The sequence below is a fragment of the Peromyscus leucopus genome, chromosome 8b (assembly GCF_004664715.2).
Source record: "Peromyscus leucopus breed LL Stock chromosome 8b, UCI_PerLeu_2.1, whole genome shotgun sequence".
Lineage (NCBI taxonomy): Eukaryota > Metazoa > Chordata > Mammalia > Rodentia > Cricetidae > Peromyscus > Peromyscus leucopus.
The window spans coordinates 91,703,024-91,716,111 of record NC_051086.1 but is presented as its reverse complement, the minus strand read 5'-3'; the positions used below and the strand labels follow the sequence as shown (position 1 = coordinate 91,716,111).

Below are 13,088 nucleotides of genomic sequence, written 5' to 3'. Positions count from 1 at the left end.
CTGGGAGTTACTGCTACGCAATTTGTAGAACAATGTTTTGTTAAATTACAGCATGCACAGCCAGCACAAAAACAATGCATGTCAACTAAGAGGGTAAGAGTGGACTGTTGTGTTCTACTGGTCAGAGTGGGCAGGCTTCTGGTGGGGTTTGTTAGGACTTTTGTAGTGGAGATTGAAGCTCTGACCTTGACCATGCCAGGCAAATGCTGCACAACTGATCTATAGCTCCAGCCTCTTTTTACCTTTTTATTTGGAGACCATGTCTCACTCAGTCGTCTAGGCTGACCACTCACTCTGTAGTTGGGGTAGGACCTAAACTTGCTATCTTCTTCTTCTTCTTCTTTTTTTTTTTTTTTTTTTTTTTCGAGACAGTTTCTCTGTATAGCTCTGGCTGTGCTAAAACTCGGTCTACATGTAGACCAGGTTGGCTTCGAACTCGGAGATCCACCAGCCTCTGCCTCCTGAGTGCTGGGACTAAAGGCATGAGCCACCACTGCCCAGCCATCTTCTTTTTTAATTTAATTTAATTTTTTTGTTTTATGAGGCAGGGTTTCTCTGTGTAACAGTCCTGTCTGTCCTGGAACTCACTCTGTAGACCATGCTGGCCTCAAACTCACAGATGCATCTGCCTCTGCTTTTCAAACGGGATTGTTGTGGGATCAAAGGTGTGCGCCATCAGGGTCCAGTTAAATTTGCCAACTTCTAACCTAGGATTACAGGCTTCAGACACTAGTCTCATCGATAGTGAGTTTTTGTTTTAAACAGGCTCTTGAGGTAGAGCATGCCTATAATCCTAGAATTCGGAAGGTAAAGGCAGGAGGATCAAGAGTTCAAGCCAACTTGGGCTTCCTGAGACTCTGTCTTAAAGAAACAACACCAAAATCAAAACAAACACCACCAACGAAATCCTGATTCAGAAAATGGCTTCATGACCACTAGGATCCTTTTCAGACAGACCTGAGAATTGAAGGTATTTGGCTGAGACCTTCCTGGAATCCCCAGACTGGAGAAGCAATGTCATATGAGGAGGACATAAAGACCAGATCTTCCCTAATGCTGCTTTCTGTAATGTGGGACTGCGCATCTTGAATCCCACTCTAAAAATGACTGAGCTACCGATTTGCACAATCCTCCTAAGGACTATGTTACAGCCACGGTCCAGTGCACTGGACCTTGGTTTTGTTGACTACCAGAGACTGCACACGTGTGCCAGGAAACAAAGATCCCGCTCTGTGATCAGGGCGGCCTGATCAAGTAACACTGAGCTATTTATGGGACAAGTCCGTTAGCCAACAGTGAGGAGTGGGGTGGGTGCCGGGACCCATTTCAGATGCGCGTGCTGCTGCAGAACATTTGAATGGTGCACGCCTTAATTTGGGCTTCCGGACTGGGGCAATGGTGAGATCTTCCAAGACAGCAAATTTCAGTGGATGTGAGCTCACCAGAAGAAAACTGGGAACAGAAGAGCAGTTCTACTTCCTAGTCAAACATCTCCCAATCAGAACAGTATCAGCTTGTGGTTTTGGAGGAAGGGTAAAGAGATGGGGGATGAAGGAGACTGGAGAGCTAAGAATGTGGAAGTGCACAGGGGTGCAAAAAGCAGGGTCCAGGTAGTAGTCTTCCTCAGTTAAGAACAAGGATGGGGTGCTGGAGAGATGGCTAAGTGGTTAAGAGTACTTGCTGCTCTTGAAGAGGACCTGGGTTTGGCTCTCAGCACCCACTTGATGACTCACAACCATCTGTACCTACAGTTCTAAAGGATCTGATGCCCTCTTCTGGCCTCCAAGGGCCCTGCACACACATAATGCACAAACATACAGGCCCACAGAACACTCACACACATAAAAACATCTTTTCTTCTTCTTCTTCCTCCTCCTCCTCCTCCTCCTCCTCCTCCTCCTCCTCCTTCTTCTTCTTCTTCTTCTTTTTTTTTTTGGTTTTTTGAGTTAGGGTCTCTCTGCGTAGGGTTTCATTGTGCCTTTCCTGGAACTCACTCTTTAGACCAGGCTGGCCACCGCTGCCGCCGCCGCGCCACCACCACCCGGTCCATAAATACATCTTTAAAAAAAACAAAAATAAACAAGTACCAGGCTAGGGAGCTGGCTCAGCCAGTAAAGTGATTGCCTTACAAGCACAAGGAACCAAGTTTGAATTCCAGAATCCGGGTAATAATCCAGGCAGGGTGGTGAATACTTGCAATCTCAGTGCTGGAGAGAGGCAAACAGGTAGATCCCCAAGGCTCACTGACCAGTCAGCCTGACCTAACTCCAGGCCAATAAGAAACTGTCTTTAAAAAAGGAAAGAGGCAAGCAGGGCGGTGGTGGCGCACGACTTTAATGCCAGCATTCAGGAGGCAGAGCCAGGCGGATCTCTGTGAGTTCGAGGCCAGCCTGGTATAGAGTGAGATCCAGGACAGGCACCAAAACTAATCAGAGAAACCCTGGGAGAAGGAGAGATGGGTCAGTGGTAAGAGCACTGGCTGTTCTTCTAGAGGACCCAGGTTCAATTCCCACCACCCACATGGCAAATCACAACTGTCTCTTAACTCCAGTTCCAGGGGATCCAGAGATTCGTGCAGGCAAAATACTCATACACATAAAATAATAAAATAAAAATAATAAATAAAAATAATTTTAGCCGGGCAGTGGTGGCGCACACCTTTAATCCCAGCACTCGGGAGGCAGAGGCAGACGGATCTCTGTGAGTTTGAGGCCAGCCTGGTCTCCAAAGCGAGTTTCAGGAAAGGTGCAAAACTACACAGAGAAACCCTGTCTTGAAAAACAAAACAAAACAAAACAAAATAATTTTAAAAAAGAGGCAGAGGCAGAGGCAGGCAGATCTCTGTGAGTTCGAGGCCAGCCTGGGCTACCAAGTGAGTTCCAAGAAAGGCACAAAGCTACACAGAGAAACCCTGTCTCGAACCTGCCCCCCAAAAAAAGAGGCAGAGGCAAGTGGATGTTTGTGAGTTTGAGGTCAGCCTGGGCTACATAGTGAGACCCTGTCTGATGTTTCTGAGGTTAACTTCAAGCCTCCATAAGTATACATCACACACACACACACACACACACACACACACACACACACACACACTTGGACCCACATATGCACATCTACACGCTCACCCCTAGAACAAGGTAGAAGCAGGACCTCACTGTAGCTCCCTTAGTGAACATGTGAATGATTCCAACAGATACAAAACTCTCTTGTGTTTGCAGATTCACCTGCTGACCTGATCCAAGACAAAAGAAGGAAAGAGGTGGGAAGCCCCAAGCCCTCTTCCCAATCCACTCAGATAAAATAGTGCCGTGCTCACTCTCTGCTCCTCTCCATTTCCGTTCCTGTCTCCACTGTCTGGCACGCATCATGTACCTATTCACCACTGTCTGGCACACATCATGTATCTATTCACCACTGTCTGGCACACATCATGTATCTATTCACCACTGTCTGGCACACATCACGCACCTATTCACCACTCCCTGGCACACATCATGCACCTATTCTCCACTGTCTGGCACACATCATGTATCTATTCACCACTGTCTGGCACACATCACGCACCTATTTACTAAGGAAGGAGAAGGACTTTTTTTAGAACAGGGGCCTGGCACATAAGTATCACTATTTTTTGTTGCTTAAATAAACAAATACATACAATGAAGCTGAACATATCAACTATTTTCTTTAAGATGTATCTATTTCATATTTATTTATTTAATGTGTGTGGGTGTTTGGCCTGCATGTAAGTCTGTGCACCACATATGTGTAGTCCAAACAGGCCAGAAGAAGGCTGGGCTTCAGATCTTCTGGAACTGGAGTTACAGATGGTTGTGAGCTGCCATGTGAATGCTGGGAATTGAACCCAGGTCCTCTGGAAGAACAGCCAGTGCTCTCAACAGCTGAGCCATCTCTCCAGCCCCATATCAGCTCTTTCTAAAGTTACTATGAAACATAACATCAGTATGAAATTCTAAGGTGTAGAAAGATATCTCTCAAATTAGCTCATCAGCTACGACTGAGTAACTTGGGCCTATGTGAGTGACATTTTTCTGTCTAGTTTTTAATTTGTTTTAACTTATCTTTCCCCACTGACCTCCAATAGAAGTAAAGAAGACATGCCTTACTGTCCTGTCCCCAGAGGGCCTGTGTAGTGGCTCAGCACAGAGGTAAGCAACCATTGTTAATTGAGTGTCTCTCTCCCTTCCTAACGCTGTGACCCTTTAATAACAGTTCCCCAAGGTGTGCTGACCCCCAGCCACAAAATTATTTTCATTCCTATTTCATAACTGTAATTTTGCTACTGTTACAAATCGTAATGTAAAATCTGTGTTTCCGATGGTCTTAGGTGACCCCTGAGAAAGGGTCAATAGACCCCCAAGGCGTCACGACTCACAGGTTGAGAACGACTGTGCTAAATGAACAAATGTATAAATATTTCACGTGTCCTGTTAGCCAAGCACATGACAGGAGCCTATTATTGTTTTAAGAGAAAAATACAACTCAATGTGGTGGTATACATTTGTAAGCCCAGCACTTGGTAAACTGAGGCAGGAGGGCTGCAAGTTTAAGGCCAACCTGGGCTTACATGAAATACTTTGTCTCTCAAAAACACCTTTGTTTTTTGAGACAGTCTCACTATGCTCGGTGATCTGGAACAACATTTAGACCAGCTAACCTCGAACTCACAGAGATCCACCTACCTCTGCCTCCCAAGTGTTGGTATTAAAGGCGTGCCCAGGTCCAAAAAAAAAAAAAAAAAATGCAAAAGCAAAACCGCAAAGACAGAAGTACTGTGGAGATGTACCACAACATGCAGGGGCGCTGCATAAGTGCAATGCGTAGTTTAGGTCTCACACTGGTTCTTAGTTTTTACTAAAGAGGAGAATGTTGAATTCTGAGAATTTGTCAGAATATTTTTGATTCCAATTCTGAGTGTAGTTATTTATTTATTTTTAATAACATGCTACTTGAAGGGTAATAGCTGGTAAATACCAAGTGGTAATTGCCTTATTTTGATAAAAGCAGTGCAGTTTCACAACATAAAAGTGCTTTGATGAGGATAGAAAATAGAGCTACAGAGCACATTTTGCTAACTGTCCGGCAAGAATGTCAAGGATACAGGCGGTAGTAAGGTTCTGAATGCTCCCAGGGCAAGTAAGGGATAAATACTGAGGGACAGATTTGACAATTAAACTGATCTGGTCATTACGCAGTGCATGTCTGAAGCAGCTTGCCCTCCCCCAAATCGGCAAAGTTTGTGTCAGTTAAAATAAAAATCAAATGAAACAAAAACCACACTAAATAGTACAGTCATTTGCATTTTACTTTTAAGCCGTGACTTTTATTCGCACAGACTATGAGAGGCTTATGGATATTGTCATGTACCTATTATAGCCTCTGGCTCTCTTGCCTCTATTCCTAATGCTAAATACTCACTGCAGACAGAAACTGCTCCTGTCCCTCATCGATTTAGATACAGAAGACCTATAGTCTAATTGGTGCTTTACCCCCATGCCTGTCAAAACACTTCCCACCCATTAGGAAGCAGCGTGCGCACAGGTGTAGGCAGGGGCCCTGTCCCTCACACCCCCTGCCTATCCAACCACCAGCCGCTACTCCACCGCATGGAGACAACCCACCCCGCGCATGCTCTTCCCTGCTCACGGACAGGCAGCTCAGTCTTTGGTGCGTGGCATTCTGACAAAGGAAGTGGTTAGTACCTCTGGTAAGTCATCACAGAGACTAAACCCTGGGAAATGGATTCATCGTCGTATTTTTAGGACCGTGTTGACAACCAGCCGGGCTCTGTGCAGCCACACTTATGGAGTTCCCAGCCTTTCAGAGCAAGTCACAGCAGCACAGCCTGGACAGAGTGTGATTCCCAGGAAACACACCCAGCACCCATGTTGACCCATGACAGCTGGACCTATCCAAGGGTGGGGAAGGTTAAACACAGGGGCCAGAGGTGCCTGTTTATAAGAACCTCAGTGTCTAATTGTTCACAATGGTATAGGCTTACTGAAAGCCAAAGGAAGGGATGCCTATTGGGCAGGGGACAGGAACTATTTCGTATCAATAATAAATACTCTTTTATCAGAAATTCTCCCTTTAGAAAATATATATTTAGATCAGCTTCAGGGTAGGTAACCCAGGCTTGCCTCTTTCAATGCCAGATCCTCCTGTTCCACCTCCTGTGTGCTGGAAATATAGGTGTATCGTGTTCTATTACTCTCGTACTGGGGACCAAACTCGGGGCTTTGTGCCCATTATACAAGAGCTCTGCCAACTGAGATACACTCCCAGTCCAAAATATAAACTTTTCCAAAGAAAACCATTACTCTTTGAAGGATCTCAGAACACTGGGGCCCGTGTTTTGCTGTAACCACCCTGGTTGGAAGGCAGGCTCTCGAGCTGGAAGCTCCCGGCGCAACTTTGCCAACGGACTGAACAAATTCTGGCTTGGAGGGGGATGAGGGTTTAAAAGGCATGGAGACAGAGATTTGGCCTGCGGGACTAGTTTTTACTGTCGGGAGTATTTTATAGTTGCTATTTTATAGTTTCTTGGGTGGGACTAGAGCTCGAACCCAGGGTCCCGTGCACACAGTGAGCACTCCATCGGGAAGCTGCATTATCCCAGTGCATCGTACAGCCGCTACTCTCCAAACCAGCCCAATCCCAGTGGACCTTACCACCATGCAGCCCAAACCTCTGAGACGAGATTCATGTTCCCAGGATGACGCCAAACTCAGCTATTCCCAGTTCTTAAGAAGATCTGCCCTCTTAACATCTCTGAACCTCAGCTTCCAAACCTACTGAGTGAGGAGGACACGTCGGTCTTTGGAGGGAGGTTGTAGCAAACATGAGTTGATGTGCCAAAATACTTAACACGGCACCTGAGTACGGCCAGTCCCCTAGACGGGCCGATGATTCTTTCACACTTACACACAGGCTTCCTTCTCCCCACCTCCATCCTAACCCAGCACACTTTTCCGAAGTCAGTCCTCTGACTGACCAACAGCTCTGGCTGTCCTACTACTTAACCAGTATTCCAGGAGATGAAATTTACCTTCCGCTAAAAATAAGGTATTCTTTTCCTTATTTTTATTGCATTTTGTGTGTGTGTGTGTGTGTGTGTGTGTGTGTGTGTGTGTGTGTGTGTGTGTGTGTATGTACATGCACATGCCACACCATGCCTTTGGAGGTCAGGTCAGAGAATAACTTGTAGGGGGTTGTTCTTTTCTTCTACTTTACGAGTTCTAGGGATCGAACTCAGGGTGTCAGGCTTGGTGGCAATCATCATTATCTACTGAGCCATTTTGCTGGCTCTGATATTCCCATCTTTTTGTTTTGTTTTGTTTTTCAAGACAGGGTCTCTCTGTGTAGTTTTTGGTGCCCGTCCTGGATCTCGCTCTGTAGACCAGGCTGGCCTTGAACTCACAGAGATCCGCCTGGCTCTGCCTCCCGAGTGCTGGGGTTAAAGGTGTGTGCTACCACCGCCTGGCTGTCACTGACACAAGGACTTGTACAGACAAGGACCTCTGGAAGGATGTTGGGGGGGAGGAACTGTGAGTCCTGTTCTCCCAAACTGGGAGATCACGGAAAACTGTGGAGGACAAAGTGGGCATGAGAATAGCTAGGCTTACACACACACACACACACACACACACACACACACACACACACTCATTCACTCATGGAATTGTCCGCTGTAGGCAAATTCAAAGAGACAGAAAACAGTAAGGTGAAAATGCATTAGGGTTGGACAGTGGTTTTGGTTGTACAACACCCAGAAGACACTGACTCCTAGGTAGCTTAGAAGGGTGATGGGGTCAGTGAAATGGCCTGCAGGTAGAAGCACTTGTCATACAAATCTGATGACCTGAGTTTGATCCCTGGAACCCACAGTGGAATGAAGAGCAAATATCCAAAAGTTGTCCTCTGACCTCCACAGACCCATCACATCACACACACACACACACACACACACACACACACACACACACACACACACACACACACCAAACAAAATAAAAAGGTGAATTTTATGATACGTATTCTATTTCAATAAAGCTGTTATTGAAAAAGAGGCAAAACCCAGGCATGGTGGCACACACCTTTAATCAGCACCACGATTCAGAGGCAGGCAGATCTTTTTGAGTTAGAGGCCAGCCTGGTCTACATAGCAAGCTCGAGGCCAGCCAGGGCTACATAGTAAGACTCTGTATTAAACAAAAATGAAATAGAATAGAATAGAGACAGAAGTAGAACAGTTGACCCATCTCTCAGTGCCAAAAGGCTCTGTCTGTCTGTCCTGCCACCACTGCCCCACGGTGCCTGTGTCCTAAGGACCTGTGGTTGAGTTGTCTGTCATTACCCTCTGTACTTTTCCACATGTTGTCATACTTCAACATTTAAAGAGAAAGAAGAAAACAGAACGAGAAACCTAATATTGGGAGCCCGACTTTGGCAAAGGCTGGGGCCAGTTGGCAGATGAACTGGGTGTCTAAACATTGTTTCTGATCTGAAGAGTTCAAGGCGAGGAGCCAGCACTGTGAAGTGCTAACCCTCCCAGCCCCCGCTGAGGATGGAGGGACCCTGGGAGGGGGAATAAAGAGCCGGTTCATGTTGCTCTCCCTGTCAGTGTCAACAGTGTGACTGGATTAGAGAGACAGAAAGTGTTAAACAGAGTGATAGAGGATTAAGATTGTGTTCACGTTGGCCTGACATCAAGCAAGGTTAGAGTAAAATGACCACATCTAAAAGTAGGTCAATACCAGAGCCATCTGCCCTTAAAAAACAACAACAACAACAACAACAACAAAAACTAAACATTGACTTATAAGCAACCAGAAAGGTAATTCTCTTTCAGAAAAAAAAAAAAAATCATTAAGCAGATAGGAAGGGAACAGGAATAAAAGTGTTTGCCCCACAGAGAACCAAACAAGGAAAACTTTACCCTGGCAACACAGATAATCAGATTCTGGGAAGACACAAATCTTCCCGTCACGGCCCAGTCATGGCGTGTTACTCTGGGAAGAAGAGAGGTAATGAGGGAAGGGACAGGAGGAGAAAGGAGGAAGGAGCTACTTGCTCAGTACAGAGAGTAAGCCGGCACCGGTGGGTTCTTATGCATTTAAACGGCTCACCTCAATACAACGTGCATTTACATTACAACGTGCACAACCTCGAGAATAAAGTAGGCTGGACTGGGAGATGGCTCAGCTGGCGAAGGACTTACTCTGCTGTCCCTAGGATCCGAGTTCAATCCCCAGGAACCAAGGGAAAAGCTTGTAATCCTAGTTCTGGAAAAGGTGGTCCGGCGGGTCCCTGGAGCTTGCTGGCCAGTCTGGCCCAGTTGGCAAGCTTCAGGTTCACTGAGACACCCTGTCTCACAAAGACAGACTGGAGAGCAATTGAGGAGGACACTCAACACTGACCTCCAGCCTCTAGACACGTGCACACGCAGAGTAGACCCAGACAAGGAGCGTCACGGCTCCTAAGGCCATGGGTGATGCCAGTCTCTGGAAACAGCATGTTCCTGCAGTTGCATGCTTCTTACTATTCACAAAATGAAAAGGAGGCTGGAGACACAGCCTAGTGGTAGAGCCCTGGGCTAGAATTCACAAGGCCCTGCAATCAATTCCCTGAACTTCAAAAACAAACAAACAAACAAAAAAAAAAAAAAAAAAAAAAAAAAAAAAGGAATTGGTGATAACATCAAAGAGTTGGCAAACACAACATAGGCAAAATGCACAGACATAGATTGATACGCTGAGAAGAAAAAAAAAAACAAAAAAAAAAAAAAAAAAAAAAAAATTAAAAGAATCGGAAGAAAGATAACGGTGCTCGCCTCTGCAGCACACACACACAACACACACACACACACACACACAAACACTGAACAGAGATGATTGCATGGCTGCACAAAGATGACAGGCCAGGTGAAACATGTGTGTTTTCAGACGTCCAGATGAGAACAGGATGCAGCATTGGGGGGGGGGGGGGGGGGGGTCCTCTCTGTGGAGAGATGTTACAGTACTGCAACTAAACTACACACTTAAAGAAAAAACAAAACAGACAAATCCAAATCAAACTGAAACCTAAGAATTGGGTGGGGGCAACAGACAGAACTGTTTAAGAAAAAAACAGCACAGAATGACAGTCAGTCAGGAGCTCGTAAAAGCAGACACAGGGTAGAGAGGTGTCAGCTTACGGCCAAGCATGATGACCTGAGTTCAATTCCCGCGACCCACACGGCAAAAGAACCAGCTCCTGCAGGTTGTCCTTTGACCTCTGTTGCGGTCCTTATACACGCAAGCGCACACACACACACACACACACGCACGCACGCACGCACGCACGCACGCAGATAGATGTAAGTCTTTTTGTTTGCTTGCTTTTAAATCAGAAACACATCTTTAAAAGACATTATTGGGACAATTAAGGGAAGTTACATACTGCCTATATGTTGGCTATTATTGTGTCTTGTGTGGCCTTAAATTGGCGGTATAGCAGAGGATGACCTTGAACTTCTGGTTCTCATACCTCTGCCTCCTAAGTGATGGGATTATGGGTGTGCACCACACTTGGTTAGGCATTGGTGAGGACCCAACCCAGGGTCTTGTAATGCTAGGCAAGTGCTTTACTGTCCAAGCATATTCGCAGACCTCGGATCAGTGTTAAATTGCTTGAGGGTGTCATGGTGTGCTAGAAGGTGCCCCAGTTCTTACTGGTACAGACTCCAGCTCCAAGGCTGAGGGGTCATGAAGTCTGCCTTCACCTTCACAGAAGGGAAGCACGGCGTGTGGGGGGTGACGACATGGGGTGACGACATAGACCCGACACCTGCTCACAGTTGGTGAAATCTGTCTGGAGCTCGCTCTTCTGTTTTTTCAACTTCCCAGGTCAGTAACTCATTTATTTTCAAAATCAGAATTAGGAGCAAAAAATTCAAAAGAGAAAAACAAAGCAATAGACGGCCAACTGCTGTCTCCTCTGGAACCGGTCCTGAGCGGTCCTGAAAGTCTGGAGTTTGGGGGCTGTGTGTTGTGGTCAGAAGGATGCTAGCATTCTTGCCTATGAATTACTATCTCCAAGTCCAAATCTAACAAGCAACTTGAACAGCCATTATAGAAGAATTACCACTGTGCCATTTTCCAGATGACTGTAAGCATTTGCTGGAGCCCATAAATAACGACATCTGCATTACAGAAAATAAGAAACATGTTCCCAATATTTTCTTCATTAAAATTCATAGCCTCTCTCTTCCCACTGAGAATTACAGTACTGTTTCCACTTAGCAAAAATTTGCTTTGAAGAGTGTTTTGTTCTAGGTCAACTCTTAAGGACAACCACTAGTTAAACAGTACAATATATTATGGGAGAAACTGGAGATAACATAGAATAAGGGAATGGGAAAGCTGTAACACACTAGCCTGATGGAATGGCACACAGCCATCTAAATCACACAGAGAGGCAACCATGATGAAATACACACACACACACACACACACACACACACACACACACACACACACCATGTCAACACATCTTTGAGGACTAAGAAAAGAATGTAGTAAAAGTGTGTACAGAAGGCAAATTGAAGAAACATCACAGAAAGGTCTAAAGGAATATAAGCCCCTGTTACACTTAGGCCAAGGTGTTCTGATCCTTTTTTGTAGTTATTAAATTTTGTTTGAAACTTGAGAACTTGGGAGTGTGTGTTCTAGAATGAGTGAGGCCATAGGTTTGATCCCCATTCCCCATGTCACAAACTAAGTAAGCTTTTCAAAATATAACATGTAAAATAGAAAATCAGTAACAATAGACAATCACTAATGACCATCCCATGGAAACCAAGTTTAAAAGGATACGCAAAGACCAAAGAACAGTCAGGTAGGAAAGCACAAGCTGTAATACCAGCACTTGGAAGTCTGAGGTGATAGGATTCCAAGTTCGAGTCCAGCCTGAGCCACACAGTGGATCCCTATGATAAACAAAGACAGAGGGGGGGGGGGGGCTCGGTGGTTAGAAGAACCTGCTGTGTAACAGTGAGACGGGAGTTCAGATCTCAGCACCCATGTAACAAGCCTGGCAAAAGCTGGTAACCCTTCCAGAGGGATCCAGTGCCTGCCGGTCTCCCACTCATGCATCTGCACATACTTGGGCACATGTAACCATGTACACAAACATACATACATACATGTTAACTAATTAGTTTTTCTGTTTGTTTGGGGGTTTTTGTTCGTTGGTTTTTTGAGACAGGGCTTCTCTGTGTAACATTTCTGGCTGTCCTGGAACTCACTCTGTAGACCAGGCTGGCCTCGAACTCACAGAGATCAGCCTGCCCCTACCTCCTGAGTGCTGGGATTAAAGGCATGCACCACCACTGCCCAGATTAATTAATTAGTTTTTTTTTTTAAAGACATAGGAAGAGAATATTTTCCAACATGTCAGGGTCCAGGTTATGACATTGTGTCACAAACTAGATAGCCTTGATTTAAGAAGGACATGAAATAGTAGAACTTTAGTCATAAAATATTTCTTTAAAGGAATGCAATCCTATTACTTCCAGATACTTAGCAACTTAATATGTTTTCAAGTAGTGGGTCAAGACTATTAATGTGGAGCCAATGTCTATTTATATGTACCATTGGCTCCTTTTCACCTTTTGCATAACCAAAAAACTTATAGCAACTGTAGACAGAATAAAGACCACAGAAATCCATTCACAACAGTATAAATATTCCTTCAAAAAACCCTCCTGACATGTGAATCGCACACCTGCCCACAACTGAGCTGCACGAGGGCCCTGGACATCGCAGAGCGGCAATTGAAGGCCTTTGGAAAGCTGCTGGGATGAGATGAAGCAAAAGAAAACCTCCGCTGTTAGCTCCTACTCAAAGGCTGTCGGAACTGGGAGAACAGGCCTGCTTGGTTGCTATCAGCTTAGTCTGCACCCAGGACATGCATGTAGCCCAGACTGGACTGGAACTAACCATGTAGCTCAAGCTGGCCTTGACCTTTCAATCCTCCTGCCTCAGTCTCCTGAGTGTTAGCGTTGCAAGAGTGCACCCCACATCAGCGTT

The 13,088-nt window shown here is 45.5% G+C and overlaps 1 protein-coding gene across 1 annotated transcript in view; it reads right to left on the bottom strand.

Annotated features, from left to right (window-relative positions):
• Nucleotides 1-13,088, bottom strand: part of LOC114682785 (signal transducer and activator of transcription 5B) — a 72,147-nt gene that overhangs the window by 31,095 nt on the left and 27,964 nt on the right.